Raw genomic sequence first — 27484 nt, 5'->3', positions numbered from 1 at the left:
CCTAGAGAACCCTGACTAATAATAAATTTTAAAAGTTTTTTAAAGGAAAGGTTCAAGTACATTGTCTGGACATTACAGACAAGGCTTTTCTGTCTTTCTTCAGCTGGTGTTTTAATATGAAATGATGAGTCTCATGACCGTGTTAAGAATAAAGTCACAGATACAGATGGGGAGCTGGCATAGGACATGGGTATGGTAGATGCCTGCTGAATAGGAAACCATTCTGAAGTTCCTGGAAGTGCAAGTTCACATTTGCCGCTAGAACTGGCCAGGAAATGAGACCAGTGCTAATCGAGGCTTGTGGATCCTTGAAGGAGCCCATGGTCAGCCACACCAGGACCCTGGACTTTTTCATGTCCACCGTCAGCCTCATCTCTGGGTATCATCGTTTCCTATCCCGTAGCTCCAAGCTGCAGCCTTGGGTTTGGCAGCCCTTAATAGGTAGTAGACTTAGATCTGACCTCTGCAATTGTGGCTTTAAAAAAATTATTAAATTTAAAAATGGTTAAATCTCAAATGAGCTGAAATCTTTTGTATGAAAACCCTGCCTATCATTGCTGTTGTCCATAAAATATATTTGACCTCAACCACATAATTAAAGCTAGCGAATCCACCAGGCCTGGGAGGTTTATTATGTGAAAGGGCATGCGGTTATTTTCATCTGAAAGGGACAGCTCGGCTTCCATCGCAGGCATTTTCTTCAGTTGCTGGGCAAAAGCTGTAGACAGGATGTCGAGTCTTGTCTGGAATGCTTCCACTTTACCTCCGCACCCCTCCCCTGTGGCAATCCAGGTTGAGCAGAAAATGCTTCACAATTAGAGAGAAATGTCCAACAAAGGCTAGTTAGCCAGGCTGACCGTACATTCTGGGGGAGAGATCGTGTAACCGGAGGGATTTACGTGGCCCAGGCAGACCAACATCATCAAACTCCTAAGTGAAGGCCTAGCCTCAGATACTCAGCTGCAGTTTCCAAGGGGGCCAAGCATGTTCAGTGGCACAGAAAATGACGACTCTGACATGATTCTTGAGTGAAAGTCTAAGAGTATGGGCTTGGGAGTCTGCCAGACCTGAGTTAGGGTTCTATTCGCTACTTCTTATTTGATGTGTGAATATGTCAAGTCATTAAACCTTTCAAAGCTTCAGTTTTCTTGTTGATAAAATAAAAATAGAAAAAAAGGAAAAGAAAGAACTCTTCAGTGCAGCAGTGGTTTAGACGAGAGGCTAAGTGCCCTACACACTTAGCGCAGGCCCTGATGTGCGGAAATCAGCCCTGTGATGGTTAATCTCAACTGCCACCTTGATGAGATTTAGAGTCATCTGGGAAATGGGCCTCTGGGCATGCCTGTGTGGTGGGGGTTATCCTGATGAGTTTAAGGGTGGAAGACCTCCCTTCCCATTGTGGGTGGCACCGTTCCCTAGGCTGGAATCTTGAACTGTATATAGCGAAGAGTGTGAGCATCATCTCTCTCTCTCTCTCTACTTCCTGACTGTGGCTATGATGTGACAGCTGCCTCAAACTCCTGCTGCTGTGACTTCCCTGCTATGATGGACTGTACCCTTGAACTTTGAGCCAAAGAAACTCTTTCTCCCTGAAGTTGCTTTTGTTAGAGCGTCTTATCACTGCCACAGTAAAAGTACCCAAGACAAACTGCCACATACCCTTTTCATGTTCTTCCTCCTACTTTGCCTTCCTGGAAAACAAACTGTGGACATAGCCAAATAAGTTATATGTGGCTGGAGGGGAGTCCATGCTCTAACAAACGTCAGTTTGGGTTATAAAGCTGCATATAAATCATCGAGATAGTGTAGTATTGGCCATGTAGCAAAAATGAATAAAACCAAATAAAAGCCCAGGAGCAGACACAGCAACCAATTGTACTGGAGTCCATTTGGGAGATGGAATAGAATGTCCAAGAAAAAGGTGTTGGAAATGTTGGTTAACTGCATTAGGGAAATGAGATAATATCTCTACTGCACACCATCCACAAAGTCACTCACAGATGGATTAAATGTAAAAGCCAAAACTAACATTTTAAAGAAGAACATAGACGTTACCTTGTGATACCAAAGTTTTAAGCAAAACACAGGTTGGCAAGTTATGGGACACCAAGACTCTTAGAACTTCTTAAAACAAACAAGCAAACAAAAAACAAACAACTGAGATGTTTGCAACATATATAACAAGTATTAGTATACAGAATCCAGACAAATGGGAGCAACCAATAGAAATGAAACAATGGAAAATCAGTCAAGAGCCATGAATAGGCCTTTTATGGAAGTGTGAACTGGAATGGGCAATTAGCATATGAAAAGTTGCTCAATCTCATCTGTAGTCAGGAAAATGCAGATTAAAGCCACAATGGCATTCCATGTTATGTTGCTTGGTTGATCCAAGTTCAATCTAACTATGGAGTGAAGCAATGACTTGTACTTTCAGAGGACTTGGGTTTATTTCCCAGCACCCACATGGTGGCTCACAACCATCTCTCTATAATTCCTTTTCCAGGGGATCTGAAGCCCTCTTCTGACCTTCTTAGGCACCAGACACACATATGGTACACAGGCATATATGCAGGCAAAACACACATACAAATTAAAAAAATAATAATAAAAATATCTGACTATATCTTGCACAGGCAGGGTTATATTAGGCAGGGTTTTCTCCAGAGCAAGACTTCTCAACCTTCCTAATGCTGTGACCCTTTAATACAGTTTCTCATGTCATGATGACCCCCAACCATAAAATTATTTTGTCGCTACTTCATAACTGTAATTTTGCTACTGTTATGAATCATAATGTAAATATCTGATACGCAGGATACCTGACATATAACCCCTCAGTGGGGTCACGACCCACAGGTTGAGAATCACTGCTCAAGAGAAACAGTCAATAGAAGGAATATATATTATAAAGGGAGATTTATTAGACTGGCTTTCAGGACAGGACTGGATAATCCAACAATGGCCATCTGCATGCTGGAGAGACTGACAACCAGGTAGCTGCTCAGACCATGATGCTGGAAGCCTTGGCAGTCCCAGTCTATCACTGAAGGCCTGAAGATCCTTGGAGAGTTGCTGCTGGCATGGAGTCCATGTCAGAAGGCTGAAGAAGCTGGAGTCTGACTTTAGTGGAGGACCAGCCATGGATGACACATTTGTTCAGGAAGAAATAAAGGCAGGAGGCAACACTGACTCTCCTCAGACCTCTCCATAACTGCCCTGCCTGGTTTCCTCCCTCAGTCAATCCTCTCAGGAAATGCCCTCACAGGCATGCTAGAGGGCTGTTTCCAGGCTGATCTACACCCCATCCAATTAACTCTGAGGACTAATTGTCACAGTGAGGAGATGGGGAATCAAGTCTTACAATGTGTTGCATGTGAGAAAGAATCAGAAAAGAACTGACATTGTCTTGAAAAGTTACATGCCATGCATGCACATGCATACACACACACACACACACACACACACACACACACACACACACACACACACACAAGGCAGCAGTTCCACTCTGAGGCGTCTGCCTTTAAGAAGCTCTTGCTTGTATGGAGTAGGAGAATGAGAGGATGCTACCACAGTAAAAACCTTAGACCCACCCTGATGCCTACTGATAAGAGAATCGACAAAGATGGAATAGTATACTTACAGGGAAAATAATGATCTATACTACAGATTCTATAGGTACCTAACAGATATCTGCACGGATCTTTGAAACTCGATGCTAAGTGAAACATACCATGCACAGAAGATCCTAGAGAACAAAGTGACATTTCTGTAGAGCTCAAGACATTGAACCATCACTCACCAGTACTGAAGGTTATTTAGATAATGGACTGAGCACACAATTCAGGGTCATGCTCCGCTTTAGAAGAAGCAAGCGGGCGAGTTAGGGTTGAACGAGGAAGTAGACACAGGGCTTGATGTTATTCGGTGTCTCTTGATGAGAGATGGGTCCACCGTGTGTACAATTAAAAAGAACAACAGAATAAGGCACCATGGCAGGGCTTGGAGGGGACGGAGGGCAGCAACAGTCTCTGGCTGGCTCTCAGATGGTAGGGTTGTGGTGAGGAGGAGAGGGAGCACAGATTGACAATGCTACTGAGGAACGGAGCTCTAGTGAGAGGGAAAGACTTGAAGGTGCCAGGAGAGCAGAGCTTGCAGGACCCTCACACGCAGCTGGGGAGGAGAGGAGCCAGGCGTGGGAGCAGCTGCTCTGTATGTGTGGGCACGTGGACAAGCAGGGCCAAGAGTGTCGATTGCAGGGACACAGCTTTGCCATTGAGCTGACTCTGGGGTTCTTTCCCTGTGTGATGTGGGATGCTGGTGTCAGGCGGTAGATGCTGTCGCTCAGCCCTTGTTACCGGAAATGGATGCTGGGTAGGTGTGTATCTGTGAGGTTCAGCCTCCAGGGTTAGAGTCCTGAGAAGTAACTCCTAGTCCATGTTTTGATTTCTAAGATTTGGGGGTTTGAAGCACAAAGACAAGGCAAGTCATAACCGGTGTTCGAAAATGTTCAGAGGGTTGGGAAGATAGCTCTGTGGAGACATGACTTCACCAGAGAACACACACAGACACTCTTAAAACTCACTAGAAAGCCTGTATTGCTGGCCAGCAGCTGCATGGGGAACTTGCCCAAATCATACAGCCCCAAGCCTTACCGTCCTTTTTCTCTTATGCACGAAAATCACATCCTGAGTGACACACTTCAGTTAGCAAGAAGCAAAACTTCAGAAGCCAAAAAGCAAGGGTAGCAACATTTAGGGATTTTACTGGATCCTGGAACTATGGATTAGGTCCTTGATGGACCGGGTCTTTATTCCCACCTTGGCAGGTGTTGGAGCCTACATGCTGGGTTCTAAGGTCAGAACGGTGCCTCCAACATGGCAACGGTTGTGCTAAGGTCTGGGGGCCTTTTATACTCAGTTGGTAAAGTACTTGCCATGTAAGCACCGGAACCTGAGTTCAACACTAGAAACCACGTTTAAAAAAGCTAGAAGTGGTGGCATACCCTTGTAATCTCAGCACTGGGAAGGCAGAGACAGGCAGATTCCAGGGACTTCCTGTGCTGCTGGTCTAGCCTAGTTCGTGAGCTTCAGGACAGCAAGAGACCCTGTCTCAAAAACAAACAAGAAGTAAAGCAAGGTGGAAAGTGCCTGAGGAACAGCACCAGAGATTGTTGACCTCGGGCCTCTCACACACATGTAACGCACATACACACATGCACACACACTAAAGAAAATGCTCAGAGTCTAAAAGCATCGTCAGTAAAGTAAAATAATTTAAAGGTGATGACTGTTGTTCATCCTGCCACATTAGGACCGAGTCCTAGTGGGGAAGTGTGGGTGACTTGATCATGTTCTTAACCCGATGGCCTCTGTCTCTTCTGGTCACACTAAAAATGTCCTGTCCTTGGTGTCCTGGCCATGAAGGAATGTGGACTGTCCATTGTTTCAGGGGCACCTGGATTAATACCCTTGAACTATCCACGGGCTGTTGCCAGTAATGCCCTTTATGGACTCAGCATGGCATTGCAGTGACCTGGAGATAGTGGGTCAGTGGAAACCTTTGGGGTTCACTGTGCTGTTTTCCTCTTTGTTTACCCAGAAAAATCTCAGTTTGGGCTCTATTCCTAGTTATTTAGCAAATTTCCCAGGTTGATCCATTGTGAATTCAGATAAAGCATTCTTTCTGGCTACCAGAAAGCCAGGATCCCATGCTTTTTGGCATCTGTGGCCTGTGGGGACCACTTTCAAAAGGACACTGTCGGGTTTAGCAAGAAGAGCTTGTGGCCAGAAGCCTTATTTTCATAAAAATTAGGGACTTTTACCTGCGTCTGTGTGTAAATGAGTGTGTACGTGTGTGTGCACATGTGTGTGGGTGCACTTGCCTGTGCATGTGAGTGTGGAGTCCAGGAGTCAACAGAGTGTCTTCCTCAGTAGCCCCTGTGAACCTCCTGCCTCAGCTCTACATTGTTGAGGTTGTAGACAAGCGCTGCTGTGCCTGACTTTTCAGGAGCATGCTAAGGGACCCAGACTCAGGTCCTCATGCTGTGCATCCAGCGCTTTTCCAGCCGAGCCCCTTCCCAGCCCAGGTAGTTTGCTCCCTTCTGTCATTTCCCAATCACTCTTCATATTTAAACTTGATTTAAAAGTCTCTGCATCAATTGATCTAAATGGGGCTCAAGGAATGAAGTGGATCCTGGGTGAAGAGCAGGTGCATCTGGACTGCAAAACCTAATTGATTCATGCACGGCTTCCTTGTACTCCGGGAAATAGTTCAATGCACATAGCATTAGGGTATAGAAAGCCTCTCTCCTCCCCCATGAAAACTTACCTCTTGCCAGTACCAGTAGCTGGTGGGCATTCTAGGCTTTTAGAAACAATAAGCTTGCCTTTGTTGTTATTATATTAAATAGAAGAGGTACCTCAGATCATCAAATTGACAGCTCTCTTTTCTGAGTGGCCTCAGGACCCTGGGAGACTGGCTGACTGTTCTTTCCTTTCACAGTCAGCTTGGGTGAAAGGAGAGAGAAGCCCAGAAAACCAGCAGCTTCTAATTGTGTCTTTACAGCCAACTGGCCTACCAAAATGATTGTCTTTTTCTCTCCGAGTCTTACTGACCTGTGGCTAATGAGATTTGTGCTTCGATTAGTTGTAGAACATAAATTAGCTAATCGATGGCAATGGATTCACATTATTTCTCAAACATGAGTTCCGCAGCAGTGATCTGTAGGTAATATTCAAATCAATTTCAAATACTTGGGATGCTTCTGTGGTGTGGGGGTAGCCTGGTGACAGCCCTTAGGCTCAGGAGGAAGAGGCTGGGCCTGGAGGATACAGGAGGCTTGGCTTTGCAACCTTCCCAAATGGCTGGGCCTTTGTTAGGCAAGGTGAGGGGCTAGTGGGGCTGTCAGAAGGCTGAGAGTACAAAGCCACAAAGCGAGATGAAGCTGGGAAAATGCACACCTTGAGATAGCATCCTTTCTGAATCAGAAACGTGTGCATGGGCAGTTCCCACCCCAAACCCCACAAAAGCCACACAACCAAAACAAACCCCACAAAAACAAAAATAACAACAACAACAAAAAAAAAACAGGGAATCTAATTTCAGGCTTTTTTGTTTTTAAGTTTTCTTGTGTGTGTGTGTGTGCACACCGTGTGTGATGGTGCTCCGCTGAGGTCAGAGGACACCTTTTGAGAACTGGTTTTCTCGGGTCTCAAACTCAAGTCAGTAGGAGTGGCTGCAAGCACCTTCACTCTTGGGGCCCTCTCACTGGTCTCTGATTTCCGGTTTTTAGTGTGGAAACTTTGCAAAGAGAAAGGTCCTCCACCGGCGCCTTCAGTTTTTAGCACCAGGAAGCCCATCTTGATGCTCTGCTGTGATTGTCTCATCTGCACAATTAACCGGCATCTTGGCATAAAATGTGTGGGTTTGTAGAGTCTTCTAGGCATCTGTGGGCTTTCTGGTCCAAGTTCTGTTAGTACTGAAGCCACAGAAAATTAAATGTTCCCCAAAGAACTTCCAGATGTGCTGTATTCTAATAGGCTCATTACACAGCAAATTAAAAAGCAGGGTAAATGGAACTGTAAAATTTAAATTACTCTAAAACCACATCTCTTTGCTTTGAGCATTCATTTGTGGGGTTGCATTTTGCAATAAATGTGAATTAGGCAGCTACAATAACTGTTAATCATATATTTATAAAATAGTAATGAGGAAATGAATAGTAGAGTAAGACAGCTGCACATTTCTCTAATAGTGTGTCAACTGTGAACATAATAAGATGTGGAACTTGTTTGGTGCTGGGCCGATAATACAGCTGAATGTACGAGATCACTTCAGCCTCTTAACTTTACATGAAATTATACATAAAATCCATAAAAGCCCATAATAATGCATTATGCCTCGGAATTGTATTCAATATTTTTCTTTGCTTTGATTTTCTGAAATGAGCTCTACTTTCACCAAAGTCATCTTCCAGGGGTCGAGGAGGCTTTTGTTTCAGGCATGTGAGCCTGCTAAGATTGCAATAGGATTTAAAGAAACCAGTGCCTACTCGGGCAAGGAGTTAATGGCAGAGCTTCTCTCCATTTTCTCTGAGCTGTCCTAAGAGGCCAGAGGCATGCTTTGTCCTGAGCTGAGGACATGTGTGCACAGGCCTCCCTGACCACCCTAAGATGGGAGGATTGTGGAGAAAGGCCCTAAATTGTCTACAGATTTGAGAGCTGTGGGTGTGGCCAGATGTAGACAGGTATCTTTAGTTGATGGTGGATGCATACAAGCCGGGCAGTGGTGGCACACACCTTTGATCCTAGCACTCAGGAAGCAGAGGCAGGCAAACCTCTGTGAGTTCAAGGCCAACCTGGTCTACAGAGCCAGTTCTAGAGCTGCCAAGGCTCTACACAGAGAAACCCTGTCTTGAAAAAACAAACGAAAAACAAAATTCAACAAAATAAAGCAAACAAACAAACAAACCCCACCACCAACAAGACAGGGCCAGCAAGATGGCTGTCCTGCCTAGTTTTATGTTAACTTAACACAAACTGAAGTCATCTGGAAAGAGGGAATCTTGATTGAAAAAATGATTAATGTAGGGATTTAATAAGGCAACTCTATGGAGTTAAAAGGAGGTTTATTTTGGGGTAACTTGCAGCTAGTAAAGGGGTTGGTTACAGGATCCAGGAGAGGTGAGGTGCAGTCCAGCGGGGTTCTCTGGAGAACTCTGACTCGGTCTGCCATCCAGCATCCAGGATCATGAGGAACCAAGAGGCCTGGCACATCCAGATCTCGGGTCTTAGGGGCTCCTGTCCTGGCCGTGCCCCAGGGGCAGGTCCTAGGTAGGCGTGGCAGCTACCAGCTGCCTCAGTGACAGCTACCAGCTGCCTCAGTGGGGCAGTGATTCAAGGTCAAAGCTGGAACTGCTACCCACTACAAATGATTCCATAAGATCTGCTGTAGGAAGCCTGTAGGGTATTTTCTTAAGTAGTGATCAATGGGGGAGGTCCCAGTCCATTGTGGGTGGGGCCATCCCTGGGCTGCTGATCCTGGGGTCTATGAATAAAGCAGGCAGAACAAGCCCTGAGGAGCAACACTGTTCCTTCATGGCCTCTGCATTAGCTCCTGCCTCCCAGTTCCTGCCCTGTGTGAGTTCCTTCCCTGACTTCCTTCACTGATGAACTGTGACACGGAAGTAAGTGAAATCAACTCTTTCCTTCCCCAGTTACTTTTGGTCATGATGTTTCCTCAGAGCAATAGTAACCCCAAGACAATGCCTCAGTAGGTAAAGGAGCTTGGTGCCAAGCTTGAGGTCTTGACAAGGCAAAAGGAGAGATCTACCACAAGATGTTCCTTACCTCCACTTACCTCCACATACATGTATGTAGTCATGCCTGGCCTACTCTCTCTCTCTCTCTCTCTCTCTCTCTCTCTCTCTCTCTCTCTCTCTCTCTCTCTCTCTCCAATAAATAAATGTAACAAAAAGCATGTATAATCTCAATTTATTTTCCAGTCAAAATTGTAATAATACAAGTAGCCAGAAAAATCTGTTTGGCCCAAACATCATTTTATAAGAGTGATTGTAGACTCCTTAGGGTTAAGAAAAGGAAGAAAATTCAGCTTGTTCACCTAGAATCCCTTTCTCACGGAAAAGCCCTGACATTTCTGTGTGTTTCCTTTCCTGTCCCTTTTTCTGGGCTCTTGAGCTTTTAAGTATAATGACTGGAAGTCCAGGGGAATGTGGCCCTTTACAGGGGTGCAGAGGGTTTGTGGGGATCAGTGAGTGTTGAGGTGCATTGGCTGACTAACCTTGTCTAGGAAGTCCAGCAAGGAAGGGCACCACAATGAGGGGCGCACAGAGCTCCCTCACTGGAAGTTACAGGGGCATGTCTGTTCACCTTCTAAAGAATTATGACTTTCAAATATGACTTTATTTGCCCCCTTGATAGTTTCATGCTGAAAGACTACATTTCCCAGCTTCCCTTGCAGACTACAGAAGTCATTTCTGCCCCTTATAAGAGGCCGCCTCTGTAGTAGGCATTTTTGGCTGTCTGCATACTCGGGTGACATGATACCTCGTCACTGTGAGTAAACATGGTCCCGCCTGAAATCAAACCAAGCCTCTCTTTCTGCCTTCTGTCTCTCTGCAGCTGCCTTCTCATAATCTAACACCCTTAACATATGTGACAGATAAAAAAAAAGGGCATGTTAGCTGTGTTAGTTTATTCTGGAACTTCAAATGAGCAATATTTCAAAAGCAATCAATGAGAATCCTGAGGCCACTCTGCTCTGAGTTACATCAACAACCCATGCCTTCTCAGCCTTCAGTTCAGGAAAATTATTTGGTGTTTTTTTTTTCCCCTTGTGGTGGTGGTGGGGATTGAACTGAAGACCTTGCTCATACTTGATATAACCTTTCTCCCACTGAGCTCATCCCCACCTTGGGTTGTTTTTTATAGCAGAGAGTAAATCTTTTTTTTTTTAAAGTTAGTAATTAAAACAGCTTACTTTGCCATATAAGGCTATTCATTATGAGAGAGAACAAGTTGTGTGGGAGCACACAGTTAATGATAAAAATTATTTATAATCAAGATTCCTTCTAAGTCTAGTATTTGCAGACCCCACTGAACATGGAGGAGAGCTCAGGGTTCTAGAGAAAAGCATGGGGAAGCCTGCTTCTTTGCATGGCTCACAGACAGCCAGACTATATTGCAGTATTAGGCTGGCCAATGGAAAATTGTTGTTTCCTTTGGGAGCTAGGACTGGTATACCTCACTGCTGACCCATGTGCTCTCGTGGGAGCTGTGGGTACTTGGCAACTGGTTCCTCTTCCTTTTGGAATTGCTATATTTATTGAGCATCTACCAGGTGCAGAGGTAGATCATGGGAACATGCTACGATAGAGAAATTGAGAGTGTTCATATCACTTCAAGGGACAAGAGTAAGAACAAGTGGAAAGAACTTTCTGGAAAGCCTGTTGGGGTAGGGGGAACACCTGAGTGGCCAGAGCTAACAAGGCCTTCTGGTGAACTGCACAGCCTTGGGTTTTGCTGAGTGCACTATTTCATGCAGTTATTCAAATGAACTCGCATTGCATGTTGACCTTCCCTGTGAATAGGAACTTTGTCAGTCAGACTGACTGGCAAGGAAGCAGATGTACACATTGAGCAATCTGACATCTAAGGTCTCAAGTTTACACTTTCCGATCCTGTGTAAAGGGATCAGGGCATCTCCCGGGCCCATCTGCAAGGTTGCTTCTTATCTCCCATGTGTCCCAGCAGCTACATTGATACCATATGACCTGTCCTCACAGTGGTATTAGACCTAAGCCAGGCCTTCACCTTCCCTCTGACAATATGGAGTTGGGATTTTATGTTGTTAGTCTGTGCTGTCTGTTTAAACTCAAGATGTACAGAGCCAGACAACCATGCAATGTCCAAAGCAGAAAAGGAGAGTGATCAGCGGCCCCCGGCACATAGCCGAGCCTTGGTTCTTGCATAGTTCTCTTCCCAGATAGACAGCATGGGTCTCCTTTCTCTTTGTAGAGCTGTAGTAGACTCCAGCTTCTCACAAAAGTGAGAGTTCAAATGTGAAGATCATATTAAACAATGTCTGTAGACAGGGTTTTATATGCCCTGATCTGAAGATAAATTACCATTTATAATGCTGTCAAAGTTAATTGCTATTAAGCCTTGTATCCATGACATTCGGGCTCAGGTGGAGCCTCTACACTATGCTGACTTGGTAGAAAATTCTATTCCACAGGAAGACACTCTGCTCATGAGGCCATTTTGCACCCTGGGTGGTCCATGTGGGCACCAGCAGGACCCCTACCTAATGTCTGTCTCCCCACCTGGGCTTGCTTTCCCTCGATAAAATTCTGACTGCAGTGAAGAGGGTAGGTTAACTAGGACACTGAGTCCTTTGGGAAGGACCCACCCCCACCTCTCCACCCCCGACTATCCCTTGAGTCTCTCCTGCATCCTTCCTCTTCTTTTGTATTCTGGCTCTACAGAAAGTGATTAACTTGGAGACTGGATTGGATAAGCTCATCCAAACTCCATAAACGCCACTTCTGCACAAATGAACGTTTGCAATCAATCTAATTTTTCAAATAAAAATGATTAAATTGCTATTATTGTCGGATCATTTTTTATTAAGAAAACCTTTTAAAATGTTAATTATTAGGCCCCCTGAAATGCTTTCATCTTTCCCGACTTTGCTCTTGAGCCGAAAGCACCCCTGCTTGTTCCCAACAGCTGAAGGGAAGACGCCGGCTCTCTTTCTTACACCTGCAACCGTTCCCCCGAACGCTAATATTTATGTGAATTTAACTTTAATTTTCCCTCCTTTCATCTTCTGAATCAGCTGGATAATGCCCAGATCACTCCTTCACTGCTTCTTTCCTGTTTGTTTGCCTTCACAATAGATTCATTAACTAGATTTGGATGCTCAAGCCATGCGACCACATCCATTTCAAAGGAAGATTTAATGGCATTTCATATTTTTCTACATTAAGGAAGATTAAAGTATATTACAATACCCCTTACTGCCCTATTTTCTTCATTTTAGAAGTGGTCAGTTTTAAAATGTCCCCCCCCATCCCTTTCTTTCATCTGCAGTGTTCGATAAATTGTCCGAGCCTTTCAGATGATAGTCTCTGCAAATTGAGTTCTATATTACAACTCAGACGTATTGTTTAGCCCATCAGCAGTCAGATAAAGCACCCCTATTCACACAGGACATCAAAAGAACAAATATATGTTCCAAGTGGGCAAAAGAGGACTAGGGCTCAGATATTTCATTTTCTTAATTGTTAGTGATTATCTGGCTAGTTGCTGGATGATCATTTCGTGGGCTCTGAGCCTAGGCTTACTAGCCTGGTGTCGTGGTTGTGTGAAACCAATATTCACATCTCCCTGCAAACCCACATGTATATTCATGACCACAAATCACACCATTGACAAACTCGGCGGATGCATCATCTTTTAATAGCCCGAGGGACTGCCACGCTAACATTTTAATATGGGGCGGTAACAAGAAATGCAAGATCCCAACTCGTGCCTCTTCATGCCAGCCATGTACCACCTCATGAAATAGGGGACTCGAAGGCATTCTCAGGCATGGGCAAGGGAGATATTAAGATTTAAGCTTTTTTTTTATTTTTATTTTTCAGGAGGCAGAGGGGGTCAGGACTGTTGGGGACCTCTTGGGCTGAAGTTGTATTTGGGTATGCCATCTGTCAGCTCAGCCCACCTCCGTGAGCCCTCCCTCACCTCGGCAAATGCAGTGTAGCCATGCTTGACACAGTCTGAACAGAGTTTGGGGATGTTGGGGAGGGGTGGGGCGAGAGGGGCCGAAGATAGATTTTACAACAGTATAATCATGGGGTGTGGGTTTTAGGCAATAAGCAGGTAGCCTGGTTTTCTCCAAAGAAAAAGGAAAATAATGGAAAAGTGTAACATTCATTCAGAGGCCTCAGAGGCATAAAAAACCCAATTCCAACTGTTATAGGTCCCTGCAGGAGTCTACAAAAGAACTAAGCTTTTTAAGTAAGAAAACTAGATTCTGGCCCACAGGGCCCTGTCATTGTTGCTTAATGGATGAAACTCTTTGGATATAAATATGCTGTTTACGTCTCAGCTTCAGCTTTCATAAAATATAACCTTTTTATGATTTACGACCCACAGGAAAACCGGAGGATGGATTTTTACCTCTGAATTGGTTGGATGTCAACAAGAAAAATATAGATAACATATCGAGGTGGCGGGGTGTTAATGCCACACAAAATGATGAAATTATTTTTGTTTAGAAAAGTTAAGTTTGTTCCTCAAGTTGTTGGTGGATGGTTGGTTGTGTGAGGCAGAGCTGATGAAAACCTGGGAAATGGCTTTCGTTTTTAAGTCTTTGTGCAGTGGCTTACCAGTCTGGGCATGCTGACTTCAGTTCTCAATCAGGAATGCCTCCTTGAGAAGCTGGAGTGAAGCTTGGGTTCTAAAAAAAAAAACAAACAAACCAAGAATGACCATTCTGCTTCTAAACTATATAGGTGTTTCCAGCATTGGGCTTTGGTCCCAGCTTCCAGTGACAGCAGATGCAGAAGCTGCCCTCACCCTGCAGGCAGGAAGTGGTAGAATGAGTCTTTTATTTTCACAAAGATGGTTGGAAAAAGAAAAGTGTGCCAGCCAGAGTCTCTCTCCCCGGCAGCAAGTGCCTGGAATCCCAGCACTGGGGTGGATGGTGAGTTTGAGGCCAGCATGGGCTGCATAATGAGAAGCTGGATTCAGAAGAAGGTGTGGGGGGAATGGGGTGCTGTGCCGAGGGTGGGCTCAATTGATAGAGTGCTTGCCCAGCATACCTGAGGCCCTGGCTTGGATCCCCAGCACCACATACCTGGCTGTGATAGAGCATGCCAGTCATCCCTGCGCTAGGGACACAGAAGTGGGAGAATCATAGGTACAAGATCATCCTGGGTTACATAGAGAGTTCAGGGCCAGCCTGGGCTATAAGAGACCCTGTCTCAAAAAAAAAAAACAAAACCCAACAACCAAAAAAGCAAAAAACAGAAACACACACATACACAAAGCACACACACACACAAAGCACACACACACAAAGCACACACACACACACACACACACAAAGCACACACACACAAAACACACACACACAAAGCACACACACACACACAAAGCACACACACATACACACAAACACACACACACACACACACACAAAGCACACACACACACAAAGCACACACACACAAAACACACACACACACAAAGCACACACACACAAAACACACACACACACAAAGCACACACACACAAAGCACACACACACACACAAAACACACACACACAAAGCACACACACACAAAGCACACACACACACACACACACACACACACAAAGCACACTAACATAAAGGAGGAAGGAAGAAAAGCACAACCTTGGTCAGAAGTGTCACAAACTCTCTTCACTGTGCACTTGCTCAAAATAGCCCAAACCTTGGCTGGACTAGAAAAAGATGGCCACTTGGGTATTCATACATCGGTCTCTACAGGTATTCCCTGCTCACATTGTCTTTTGTTAATGTATTGTAAGTCTTTAGACTTCATAGAATAATAAAAATGAAGTTGATTCTTTTAGATGCCAACCCAATCCCAGAGAAGTCAGCTAGGAAGCGTGGAGGTGGGTCAGGTGGGGAGACGGGGGCTTTCCTTTGACTCTTGGCAGCAGAGAGAGGGTTTACTCTGTTTGAGAGCTACACTCAGCAAGCTCAAGGCCCATGACAGACAACCAGGGTTTCTGTCTTTCCATAACGTGGGAAGAGCAGGGCTGCGGGGCAAGGCTTTGGGGGCCTGCGCTGCGACCACACCATAGACGAAGTATTCACTGACAGGGTCGTTGCTGGTGTCTGAATACTTGTTCAGTATACTTGTTCCCCAAGTATCTGAATAGCCTGTTTCAGGGGGAGAGACATGTGGGTCCATAATGTGGAGCACTAGTCAGAATTCATCCTGGAGCACTCCAAGGTCAGTGTCAGCATAGGTACTTTGTCTCCTGTGGATTCCTACCAACTAAGATTTGGATGCCTTGGGACGACTTGGCTCTGTCTTTGTTTGTTCCTTGTTTCAGAAGAATAGGGGTAATTCCTGAGGTTTACCTCTGGTTAGAACTTCCCAGAGTAGAGAGAAGCCAGCCCTTGGTGTTCCTGGGAGGCTTCACTGATGGTACGGGCCACACGGCTGGGAGACTGAAAGCTCTCTATCACTTCCATAGAGTAGTTTAGAAGTTCTGGAAGGTCAAGAAAGAATGGGCCAAATTTGACTCTGGGCAGGGTCAGGCTGGGTAGAGGTCAGGGCTTCTCAGAAGGCCTTCTTTGTACTAGTTACAGTGTCTTGAATCACTTGTGCTCTGTGCCTGAACCATCAAGACTCACTGGACATTTTTAATGCACTAATAGATTGGTGTGGACCTAAGGCCTGTTCTGTGTGTGTATGTGTGCATGCATGTGTGTGTGTGTGTGTGTGTGTGTGTGTGTGTGTGCATGGATGGGAGCTTCATCACTGCTGGGGATGATAGGGAACTAGTAGGGTACTAGTGGTATTCAGTGTGATGATTGACATTAATTGTCAACTTGATGGGCTATATAATCACCTGGAAGATAAGCCTCTGGCATGCCTGTGAGCGATTATCTAGGACCGGTTAACTGAGGTAGGACTATTCACCTTAAGATGGGTGGCACCATTCCTTGGGCTTGCAAGCTGAGTGTGATGATCCTTCCTTTCTGTGTCTATAATGGGACCTGCTAGCTGTCTGTGACCAGCTGCCTCAGGCTTCTGCTACCAGAACTTCTCTGAAATGAAGGACTGTACCCTTGAACTTGGAGTTAGAACAAACCCTTTTTCCTTTCAATCCCTTTCATCAGAGTGTTTTCTCAGGAGGGTGATTAACACTCCCTACCATGGTGCTTAGCATTTTGAGAAGTGGGAATAAGAATTCATTCTTGTAGAGATGGTCTGGGGCAGAGTGGCGGGTGGATGTTTCTATAGGGGAAGGTCATATCATTTCATCAGAGGAACCTTGGTGGTGGCCACTTTTGGATCACAGCTTGAAGATTCACAAAACAGAGGAGGCCATGCTCTGAGTCTAGACACAGTGATGAGCCCTCTTGACTAGAGTAGACAGAAAGGTTCCGTGGGAGAGTGGCTTTAGTCTGGGGGAGATGAGGCAGGGGATGACTTGATGTGGAGTTGGGGTAACGGTGGCGACAGGAACAACAGTAGCCAGTGCAGGCTGCTAGCGGTAGAGGGAGTTCCCCTACCTCCAGTTTCCTTCCCCTGAAAATGAGGCTCACAATGTGTCCCTGTGCAAGCCACGGCACGGCCGACATGGGAGTTGTTTTCTTCCTTGGTTGAAATAGCTCCTGTCTCGTTTTTATTCTTTTCTAGTGTGTGTTTCTGAACGAGAGCCTGAGGGTACTCAATAAATGTTTGTTAAACTCTTGGATTGGGGAGTGGGGGCTTGTGTGGCCTGCAGGAGAGCTGAGATTAGAGGGGATAAGGAAGCCTGGGGTCTTTGCCTGGAAATGAGGTGATAGAGAAATCAATAGGCTTTGGACTGCGTGAGGTGACGAAGGCTGGAGCAGGTACAGTCAGGTGGTCTGTTCCTTTCCCCACGCTGCCAGTATTCTGGGGTGACAATGGGCATGTTCCTGAGCCAGGTCCTTTGACCTAAGAAGGAGGGTATTTGTGAAGAGCCAAGATATGCATTTGCAGTTCCTGGTGCTAAGAGTGTGTTTGATGCCCATCTATTTTACTGAGGGTTGTTCCTTGCAGGCAGGACCCAGTCACTCAGGTCATCAATCACGCCGTCCCCATTTTACAGATGTGGAATTGAGACTAGGATGCAAATCTGGCTGTCTTGAACCGAGGCTCTAGGTCCTGCTCCTCCATGCCAGTGGTCATTACTGTGTGGGTTAACACTGGATTTCAGACTAGAACCTTGGGAAAGGTCATCACACATGGGCTTTCTGAGATGCAGAATGGGAAGAATGGGTCTTTTAGGGCCTGAAGACCACGGGGCTATGCAATCTGTCCCCTGCTTGCTCCAGGGTGTAGTTGGTGTTGGACAAAGAGGATGGGCAAGGGTGACTGGCAACTTTGTCGGGTCTCCTGTGTCGGGTTAGAGTGAGAGTTGGCAAACTGTCCAAAAACAGAAAGCATCTCCATGCTCTGTTTTCTTTCTGGAGTTCTTTCATTTTGGTTTGGAGGGAAGTCTTGGAAGGCGGGAATTCTAACTCCCATCATGCATTGCTTCTTTGATTAAACTCAGGGAAAATCCACCCCGATTGTTTTCTAACCTTCAGTAGTACTCAGAACCCCAGACCCCACTTTCAGGCTAGCTCTGACATCTCTGGTAAATATCCAAATTGAACAACTGGGAGAGAAAAAAAAATTTTTTCTCGGTGCTTTAATTAAAAATCTATGTTTGGCGTGTGCTCAGGGGCATATTTTTGCATCTTAAAATGTTTCTTTTCTTTTGTAGTCAGGCTTTGCTTATAAACAGAGCTGGCTTCGAGTCACATTAATTTAATTTTATCTGCGATCCACATCAGCTCAGAATGCTATTAATTTGGGTTTGACTGCCAGCAGAGAACATTCACGAATACCCACTTTCTTAGCTAGGTAATCGTGTAGTAATTAGGATGCGTGTTGTACATAATCTTGATTTAAATAATCCTCGCTTAGTTTTTTGTCTACACAGATAAAAAAGCTATTTTGTCAGTATTTTAGAAGTAGGAAATCATCCTGATTATTTTAATCAAAATCAGCATTGGTGAATTGCGGCATTCTTTCAGGAACAATTAATCTACAAGACAGAGATTTGTCTCTCTGCCCTGCCTTGTAGATCTGTCTCAAATGCACTGAGATAGAGAGAGGATACCAACGGCAGGCGGTGAACACACACCCTGAATGGCCTCATCTCCACCTCTTGGTAGAAATTTGAGCTCTGCAGGACCGGTGAAGTAGCTCAGCAGGTAAGAGCATTTGGTGCACAAGCATGAGGTCCCAAGTTAAAAACCCCACAGTCATGGAAAAATCCAGGCATGTCTGCATGAACCTGTAATCCTTGCACTGCCCAGTGCTGCTGGGGCCGGACACAGGAGGATCGCTGGAGCTTGTTGGCTGCTAGACTACCTCCAGGTTCAGTGAGAGACCCTGTCTCAAGGGAATAGGATGGAGAGTGAGCGAACAGGGCACCCAATAGCCTCTTCTGCCTCTGCATGTGGACAAGGGCAAATGCACCTGCATACACACAATGAGCACACACCTACCCTCCCCGATATGAGCAATCTTTAGCTCTGCCACTCAGAAGTTGGTACTGCAGGCTAGTACTGAAAATGATTGTACCTCAGTTTCTTTTTGTCAATAAAGAGAAGACTGTCTACATGGGGATTCACTGAAATGACTCAGTGATGGGTTGCTAGATGACCTTTGCCAAGTTTTATTTCTTTTCAAATTTGTTACTGGGAGGCAGCGTCTCATGTGGACCTAGAGCAGAGATCAGCAGACTTCTTTTGTAAAGGGCTAAACAATAGCCACCCCAAGCTCTGCTGATTGCATGTTATCTGTTGCAACTGTTAAACCTGGCTATTGTGGCTGAAAAGCAGCTGTGGATGCCACATAGACAATGGTCAGGGTCTGGTCCACGGCCTCATTTGCCAAGGCTTTGAACTCAGGCAGGCATCATCTGGAATCAGGTCTGATACTCAGCAGTCACAGGGGACTTTGGATGAAGTCTGCAATTTCTCATTTTCCCTGATGAACTAAAAGGCTCCGCTGGGTTTGGGTGGAGCCTGGGAGGGGGAGCTCTCAGCACAGAGCAGGACATGTAACTAAGTTAGCACCCTGACTGGCCTGTCTTATGTTATCTGCTTTTTTTTTTGGTTTTTGTTTGTTTTCTTTTTATTTATTTATTTATTTCTCTCTCTTTTCTTTCTCCCTTCCTTCCTTCCTTCCTTCCTTCCTTCCTTCCTTCCTTCCTTCCTTCCTTTCTTCTCTTTTTCTGAGGCAGGGCTTTGTTTTGTAGGACAGGTTGGTCTCAAGCTCACCATCCTCTTGTTGTAGTCTCTTTGTTGGTTAGTTGTATGTCAATGTTACACAATCAACAGTCATTTGGGAAGAGGGACTCTCAACTGAGAAAACACCTCTATAAGATTAGTGTATAGGCAAATCTGCCGTGGATTTTCTTGATGAATGATTAATATAGGAGGACCCAGCTCACTGGGTGGGTGGTCTTGGTTTGTATTGAAAAAGCAGGGTGAGCAAGCCATGACTAATGAGCTAGTAAATAGCATTCTTCCTCAGCTTCTACTGCCGTTCCCACCTCCAGATTCCTGTCTTGAGTTCCTGCTCTGAGTTTCCACAGTGATGGACTGTTACCTGGAAGTGTAAGATTGAAGAGAAATCCTTTCCTCCCCAAGTTGCCTTTGGTCATGGTGTTTCATCACAGCAGTAGAAACCTTAACTAAGATAGTAGCCCAAGTGAGTCAATGCCCCTGGCTAAAGAGTATCTGCTTCTCGAACCCAGGACTGTATGGCCTTAGGAGACCAAGTAACACAGGGAACGGTTGACTGGCTAGCCTCAACAGGAGGTTTAGAGTGTTTGGGGGTCACTTCTGTAAACTTTTGTTCAAAGGCAGTTGTGTCTTTTGCAATTTAGTTTGAAGTATTATGCTAGGTTGACAAACCCTGACACATGAATTCCGCCCTTTCAGTTACTTAAGCAGGGTCACTCAAAGAGGAGTTGGTACCAAGCCAGGCCTGGTGACATAGGATTATATTATAATCCAAGCTACTCCAAGGCTGAGGGACGATCACAAGTTCAAGGCCAGTGTGGGTGGCTCAATGAGACCATGCCTCAAAATAAAAATATTAATAAAACAAAAATGAGGGGCCTGTGAGATGGCTGCTGGGTAAAGGGACTTGCCACCGAGTCTGATGGGATGACATGAATTTGATCCCCATGATCCACATGGTGGAGAGACCTGACTTTTACAGTTGTCCTATGATTTCCTCCTATGTGCTGTGGCTTGTGTAACATATTTCCTCTTCCCCCTTCACACAAATAAATATAATAATAATAAAAAAAAACAAAAAGAGGAGTAATGGGGCAAGAAAGTAAAGATGTTCAGAAGAACAAAACACCTGAACCCACAGCAAGGGAACCACGTCAAAGGGATTTGGGGGTAAGCCACAAGACCTCCTAAAGACCATAGCTGTAGCAAGCCAACAATACAACACTGAGACAGAATTTGATTAAACCCCTAAGTATAAAATGATGTCTATGAGTTTGTACTGACATAAGTAAGTGAGTGAGTAAAGGAGAGCAGATGAGTGCCAGAGCGTGGGGGCCACATGTTGTGACTTTCCTCCAAAGGACACAGCATGGAAAGGGGAGATTGAGTGACTTCCAGTTAGAGAAACCAGAACACCTCTACCACGCCAGCTGGAAAAGCTGACAGTAGAAGGGGTGGGTCTCTGGTATCTCCTGATGAAACTCACATGTGACAGCTATGGTCTTCATCCCAAATCACCACCCCAATCTCTAATCAGTGGGTAAATGGAAAAACACCAAGAGCATTCACATCGAGGCACATGCTGCAAAACAGACAGCTAGCACTCATCAAAACTGTCAAGGTTATTAAAACCAAGGGAAATCGGAGTGCCTGCCATGGCCAAGAGTTGCCTAAGAGCACGATAGCTGAAAACATGTAGAGACCTGGCCAGGGTCCCAGAACAGGAGAGAGACGTTAGGTAGAAAGGACAAGACAGAAATCAGAATAGCCTGTGGACTGAAACTGATGAAAAAAAATACATTAGGAATTTAATGTCTGCACCTTGGTTGTGCCAGAAGACATGGCTGTCTCAGGCTACACATTGCTCGTGAGTGGACTGAGGTTTGGAAACCATACATCCTGCACCCTCACACTAAGCTCTGCTTCTACTTGGAGGTCAAATTTGAATCCAAGGCAGGGAAATGATGGTCCTCTCTTTTGGCCGTGAATTCCATCCATGTTTGCTTTGTCTTGGCCAATCTGGTGGTTGGAATAAGAATGTTGCCCATGGGCTCACGTATTTAAACACTCGGTCCTCAGTTGGTGGTGCAGTTTGGAGACCTCTAGGACGTGAGGTCTTGCTGGAGGAAATGTGTCACTAGGGGTGGGCCTTGAGGTGACAAAGGCTCATGCCATTCCCAGTCTTCCCTCATGTTCTCTCTCACTCTTTCTGTCCTCTATGGTTGTGGTTCAGGATGTGAGCTCTCAGCTTCCTGCTCCTGCCTCCATGCCTTCTATGTGTCGCCATGCTTCCTCACTGTGATGGACTCATACCCCTCTGGAACCATAAGCTCAAATAAGCTCTTCTGTAAGATGTCTTGGTCATGGTGTTTTATCACAGCAACAGAAAAATCACTAAAACAGCTACCAAAACCCAATTTTTTTTGTGTTGACTATGTCCTCTCCTGAAACCATTCTACCTATTTTAGCCTCTTAGGCTGGAGTGGCCATGTGTTCTGTCAGTGAAGTGTAAACAGATGTTTAGACGCCTGGGGGAAAGGTTTGTTCATATTGTCACTGTCCTATTTTTTCCTCCCCTGTCTGGAATATGAATAGAGGAATGGAGATGGGGCAGTTGCCTGTGATTCAGTGACAAGCATGAGGAAGAGAGTCACATGCTAAAGTGGCCAAGCTTAAAGGTTAGTGATGCTTTCTAGGAGCTTCTGGCTCAGCCTTGAATGGCCCATCTCCATCCCAACACATGGATTCCCAAACTTGACCTCTTTGTGCTCAGAAATTTGCAAAACTCTGAAAGCACTGAGATACTAGGCAAGAATCCTGGAATCAGGGAGCTAGTGTCAGGTGGCTAGCTTAGGCTCTTGAGTTCAACTCCAGGTGTCCCTTTGGCATCATAGAGCTTTAGGGCAAGTTACCCAACTTTTCAACTCTCTTTCCTCCTCTGTGGCTCCAAGGACAGGTAAAAGGATTAGTGTTTGGTTCAGTGTTTGAGCTGGAATGGACACTCACTAGTGCTACCATCGCCCTCATCTAGGGAAGTATGGAGTAGTGGACACACAAGGTTAGTTACATGATCTTGACTTCCTCCGATCTTCTTGGGAGGGACATCCAGGTCCCTTGGAGCATGGTCCTCTCAATTTCCTGTCTCATGTTTCAACCATTGAGTCATCGCAACCACCTGCCCGTGCACCAGAGCATCTAGGTCCAAAGCCTGTGCCCAGGTGTGCCATCAGGTTTGGGTTCCTAGTCTGTCATGCTCTGCTCCTGGTTCTGATGGGTATGAACCAGGTTTGGATCGCCTTTGCCCTGCATTGTGAGCTACACTATACACAGCAATAGCCTCCGGGGATGACCACAAAACAGCAGAGGTATTCTCTAGGGAGGCTCAATGACTCTACAGGTCTCAGTACCCTCTGGACTTAGTCCTGTGGCTCAGGGTCACTATTTGGTTGATGTGGGAAAATGGGGACACTGTTGAGGTGACTAGGGACATGGGAGGCCATGTAAGAGGTGGAAATGCATGGTAGTATAAATTCCAGAAAGGTACAGGGCAGTAGATGTCAAAGATGACCCAGCAACTGTGATCCATGAATTCACTAGGATGTGCTCTTCAGAGGTCTGGTCGCTTTGGAAATGATGGCAATTTCTTATTCTTTACAGAATCTGGATTTGAAAATCCACCTGCTTTCCAATGTTTATACATAATAAAAAGCCCAGGGCACTCTCAACATCATCTGTAGATATGCACAGAGTGGCAGGATAGTATAGTCGCCAGTGTGTAGACTTGCAACAGAGGCTGAGTGAGGTCTTGCTTCATTTCTTCACTTACACTGGGGGCAGGTGTCCTTTGCACAGGCTACTGCCGTGCTCTTCATGCTTTTTGTGATTTAAAAATGTGTTATTTATTTATGTGAATGTATATGTACCTGTGTGAATTTGTGTGAGCCCAGTGCGTGAAAGGTGTGCACAGAGATGCCATCGAATCCCCTGGAACTAGAGCTATCTGTAATAACTGTGAGCCACCATGTGAATGCTGGAAACTGAAGGTCTGTGGTTTCTCTCAGCTTTGTCTTGGACTTGCTGTATGCTGTGCCCTAGTTCTTCTGGTATGAAAGCCAAGGCATCAGTGAAGCGATCTCCAAGGTCCTCCCTGGTTCTAAAACCCAGGGTTCTTAACTGAAAAGTTGGCAGTTAAGATGGTCCTAATTTAAGAAACTAGATCTTATTCCATCTGGAGGAGATCTTAATTTTGATGAAGGAAAAGAGTTACATTATAATTGTCTCCTAAATGGTTAAAAACATGACTGACTAGAAACAAGAAAAATCCCCAACCCCCCCCAGGAAGCATTATGTTTTAGAGTGTATCATCGTTTCCATTGAGAGATCATTTGCAATCTGTTTAGGATAGCGTCTGAATCATTACGAAGGTTCTCTATCACAGGCAAGAACTGGCTGCTGCAGAGAAACTCCTGGAAGCAGATGGCTGCTGCCAGCGGACAGCTAGGCATTCAGAGGCTTCAGAGGTAAGGCTGAGGCCAAGGGCCTTTCGGACCATGAGTCATAGCCATAGAAATGGTGATGGTGCAGACTTCCTGTACCTGGTGCCCAGGCACTGTTCTGGGCCTATCATATGCTATGTATCAAGTCCCACAAACATCACCACAATCCCAGCATTCACAGAACCCCTATGGTGAACAGAATCGGACTGGGGAAAGAATGATGCACCTTCAGAGACTGTCTATAGAGAGACAACGTGATCACTATCCAGGCTTCAGAGACAGGGACTGAGGTGCAGGGATGCTGCTATGAGACTTCAGAGGTCTACTGCTGTTCAGCAGCAGAGCTGGATCTAACCCAATAACGACTCTAAGGGCCTCTGACTGTGATGTCATCATGGTCCTGGCAAAAGAGGATGTTCAATGGATTTCTTGAATGGAGAGCTGTGAAGTCAAGGACTTCAGCTTGGATTCCCAGCTCCAGAGGGGAAAGTCAGTTTGTTTTCACACATAGATTGATTTTGTGAATTGGCCCCAGCAAACACTGCCATGTAGTGAACTTTGTGGTTGAAGGTTGAAAAGTGTAGGTAAACATGAGAATCTGTGTGACTCACAACAGAAACAGAGTGTGCCAGTGAGTCTCTTTGACTATGTGACTTGGATCCTTGACTATAGTGTGTAACATACTTGCATTTATTGGCGTGCAGACTTATGTCTTGAACCACTGCATGGTTGGGAAGAAGAATTGCTTCATTGCTGATAAGTTTGGTTTGGACAACTCTTCCACTCATAAGGAAATAGAACCCAAATATAGACAGGAAACCTTGAGTTCAAATCTTACCTCAGACACTTAGCCTCTCTTGGAAGATGCCATCTTCCACCTCTATGCAGGACATTTGTGAAGGGTTTCCCTTAGCCTGGAAGCACTACCAAGTCTGATGATCATCTCTCAGAGCACATAAAGATGTTCTTAGAATGGGAAAGGATGAGCCTGGACTGGTCCCACAATCTACATTTTCCCCTTTCCTACCTTAGAAATGGAGCTTATCCAGGGAGTGATGGAGGAATGACTGCCTTACTTCTCCAGCTGTGAGAGGTCAGAAATAGATGGAGGATAGAGGAGAATTTGTTCAGAATGAGCAACCAAACCCAGAGGAGATGAGTGTGGTACCCAACCAAGAAAACAAATCAAGGGCATATTTCAAGATTCTGAAAGCTTATTGTTGAGTTTGATAAATCTACTTGGGAACATTTTTGTCTGTAAAATTTTAAGAGTGTAACTTGCCGCTCTGAAATATGAAATGAGGCTAGCTTCTTCCACTCTGTGTAAACCTCCTGTCTTTGTCAGCATTAATTACTATTTTTGTGATAAAACACCATGACTAAGGCAACTTAGAAGAGAAATCATCTAATTTGGGACTTGCTTACCATTTCAGAGGGTTAATCCATGACCATGGTGGGGGAGCATATCAGCAGGCAGACAGGTATGGCAGTGGAGCAGGGGCTGAGAGCTTACATCCTGATCCACAGGCAGGAAGCAGAAGAAGAGAGACGGGTCTGTTGTGGACTCTTGAAACCTCAAGGCCCACTCCCAGTTACACACCTCCTTCAACAAGGCCATACTTCCTAATCTTTTCTAAACATTTCTCCAACTGGGAGCAGACATTCAAATATATGAGCTTATGGGACCATTTTTTTTTTAATTCAAAGAACTATACCTCCTTTAGAAGACATGATTACCATGTAATCTGAAAATCCAAGATGTAACATTTCAATGAATCAAAATTGATTCCAAAGTGACAGCTGGACATTACGGGCCAAGGCTGCTAAATGTCTCGTAAGGAAACATCATTTAATTTGAGGCTCAGGGAGTTAAGAAGCTCACTTGAGATAAAACAGCCAAATAGATAGTGAGGCAACATTACACACTCAGTTTAGTTCCAAAATGCAAGCTCTTTAAACTGCAATAAACCATTTAAAAAAGTTGAGATGAAAGAGGCTTGATTTAAAGACATGTGCAGGATGACTTTGTAAGAAATCGCTGTTATAAAATAAACTGTTGATGAGTATGGTGGTCCATGTCTTTAATCCAGCACTTGGGGAGGCAGAGGCAGGTAGATCTCTGAATTCAAGACCATCCTGATTTACAGAGTTCCATGTCTGCCAAAGCTAATAGTGAGACCCTATCTCAATATATATATATATAATGAACCATGAAGGCTGGAGGGATGCTCAGAGGTTAAAATCACATTCTTCCAGGGGACCAGAATTCAGTTCCCAGCACCCACTTCAGGGGGCTCTCAGTTGCCAGTAACTCTAGCTCCAGGGTGCACACACACACACACACACACACACACACACACACACAAATCTTTACAAAAACATTGTGCTAGAGGTGAGAGGATCTCAAGTATGACAGATAATTCTCTACATTCTCATTTAAAGGCAGAGTATACTTGAAGATGTCATCTCATCCCGTTATGACCCCTCTTTCCAAGGTGTATTTAAGCTGAAAGGAATCTCAGGACCCTAGGAATCATCTTATGTGAGTCCCAAGGTTTCCAGCCAAAGATACTGAACACTAACCTCTTCCTGGGAGGGAGAACCATTGTACTTTATTGAGTTTCAGACTGTACAAATATAGGGGCGCTTCATCCACTCTAGCATGAACTCTTCAATACTCCCTATTCCATTGGGAACTAGGAGCCCAGCTGCTTTGAAGTTCAGAAATGGGATTGGATTAAAGATATTGGAGGCCATCCCTGAGCCACTCAGGGAAGAGTGGGCAGTACAAGCTCTTTGGCCTAGGCTCCTAAGCCCTAGGCGTAAGGCCTTTTGCAATGACTCACAGATACGTACACAAGACAACCAGGAAAAAGCCTTCACATTTTGAGACAGTTTGTTGAACTGTTAAATTTTCCTCGTGAAGTTGTTGGCATTGTCCCATGTTTGGCTTTGAAAAGACCTGAATATGGTTAAGGGGCATCGAGGCTTTCCTTTCCCACAGTTAGGCCTTGTCTTTGTGTTCAGTTGAGGTATAAGAGGCAAGAGAATGTATAAGAGGAGGCAAAGGGGATGGAGAAGGGTCTGAGTTCCTACAAACACTGAAAAGGCTCAGTGGGGGGATGACCTGAGGCCATTGGCCAGAGCATCTTCCTCAAGCAGTGAAAGGATGCTGGTAGGAAGGGGTGCTGATTTTCTTCCTAATGCCCAGGGAAGAGCTTAACTATAACCAACTGGTAGGCCCAATATGCCTTCAGTGCCTCGTCAGTCAGACATTCTTTGACTCTCAGTGTACCAGTCCTTCCTTTCACCCTTTAATTACTCTGATCACTTTTAGACTCCCCTGCACCACAGGACCAAAATGGACCCTCATACTCCAACGTCTGAATTAAAAATGAAATAAA

At 45.1% G+C, this 27484-nt stretch overlaps 1 long non-coding RNA gene across 1 annotated transcript in view; it reads left to right on the top strand.

The window, feature by feature from the left end:
• Positions 1–27484, top strand: part of LOC128125232 (uncharacterized) — a 116027-nt gene that overhangs the window by 73227 nt on the left and 15316 nt on the right. Inside the window, exons 9-10 of the long non-coding RNA XR_008223112.1 lie at positions 18414–18543; positions 24023–24104. This is a non-coding gene — a long non-coding RNA (uncharacterized LOC128125232). The remainder of the gene's footprint in view (positions 1–18413; positions 18544–24022; positions 24105–27484) is intronic.

This window comes from Peromyscus californicus, unplaced genomic scaffold, assembly GCF_007827085.1.
Source record: "Peromyscus californicus insignis strain IS unplaced genomic scaffold, ASM782708v3 Scaffold_4__1_contigs__length_199733344, whole genome shotgun sequence".
NCBI classification, from domain to species: domain Eukaryota; kingdom Metazoa; phylum Chordata; class Mammalia; order Rodentia; family Cricetidae; genus Peromyscus; species Peromyscus californicus.
Note: the sequence above shows the minus strand (reverse complement) of the source record. Positions and strands in the feature narration are given on the sequence as shown.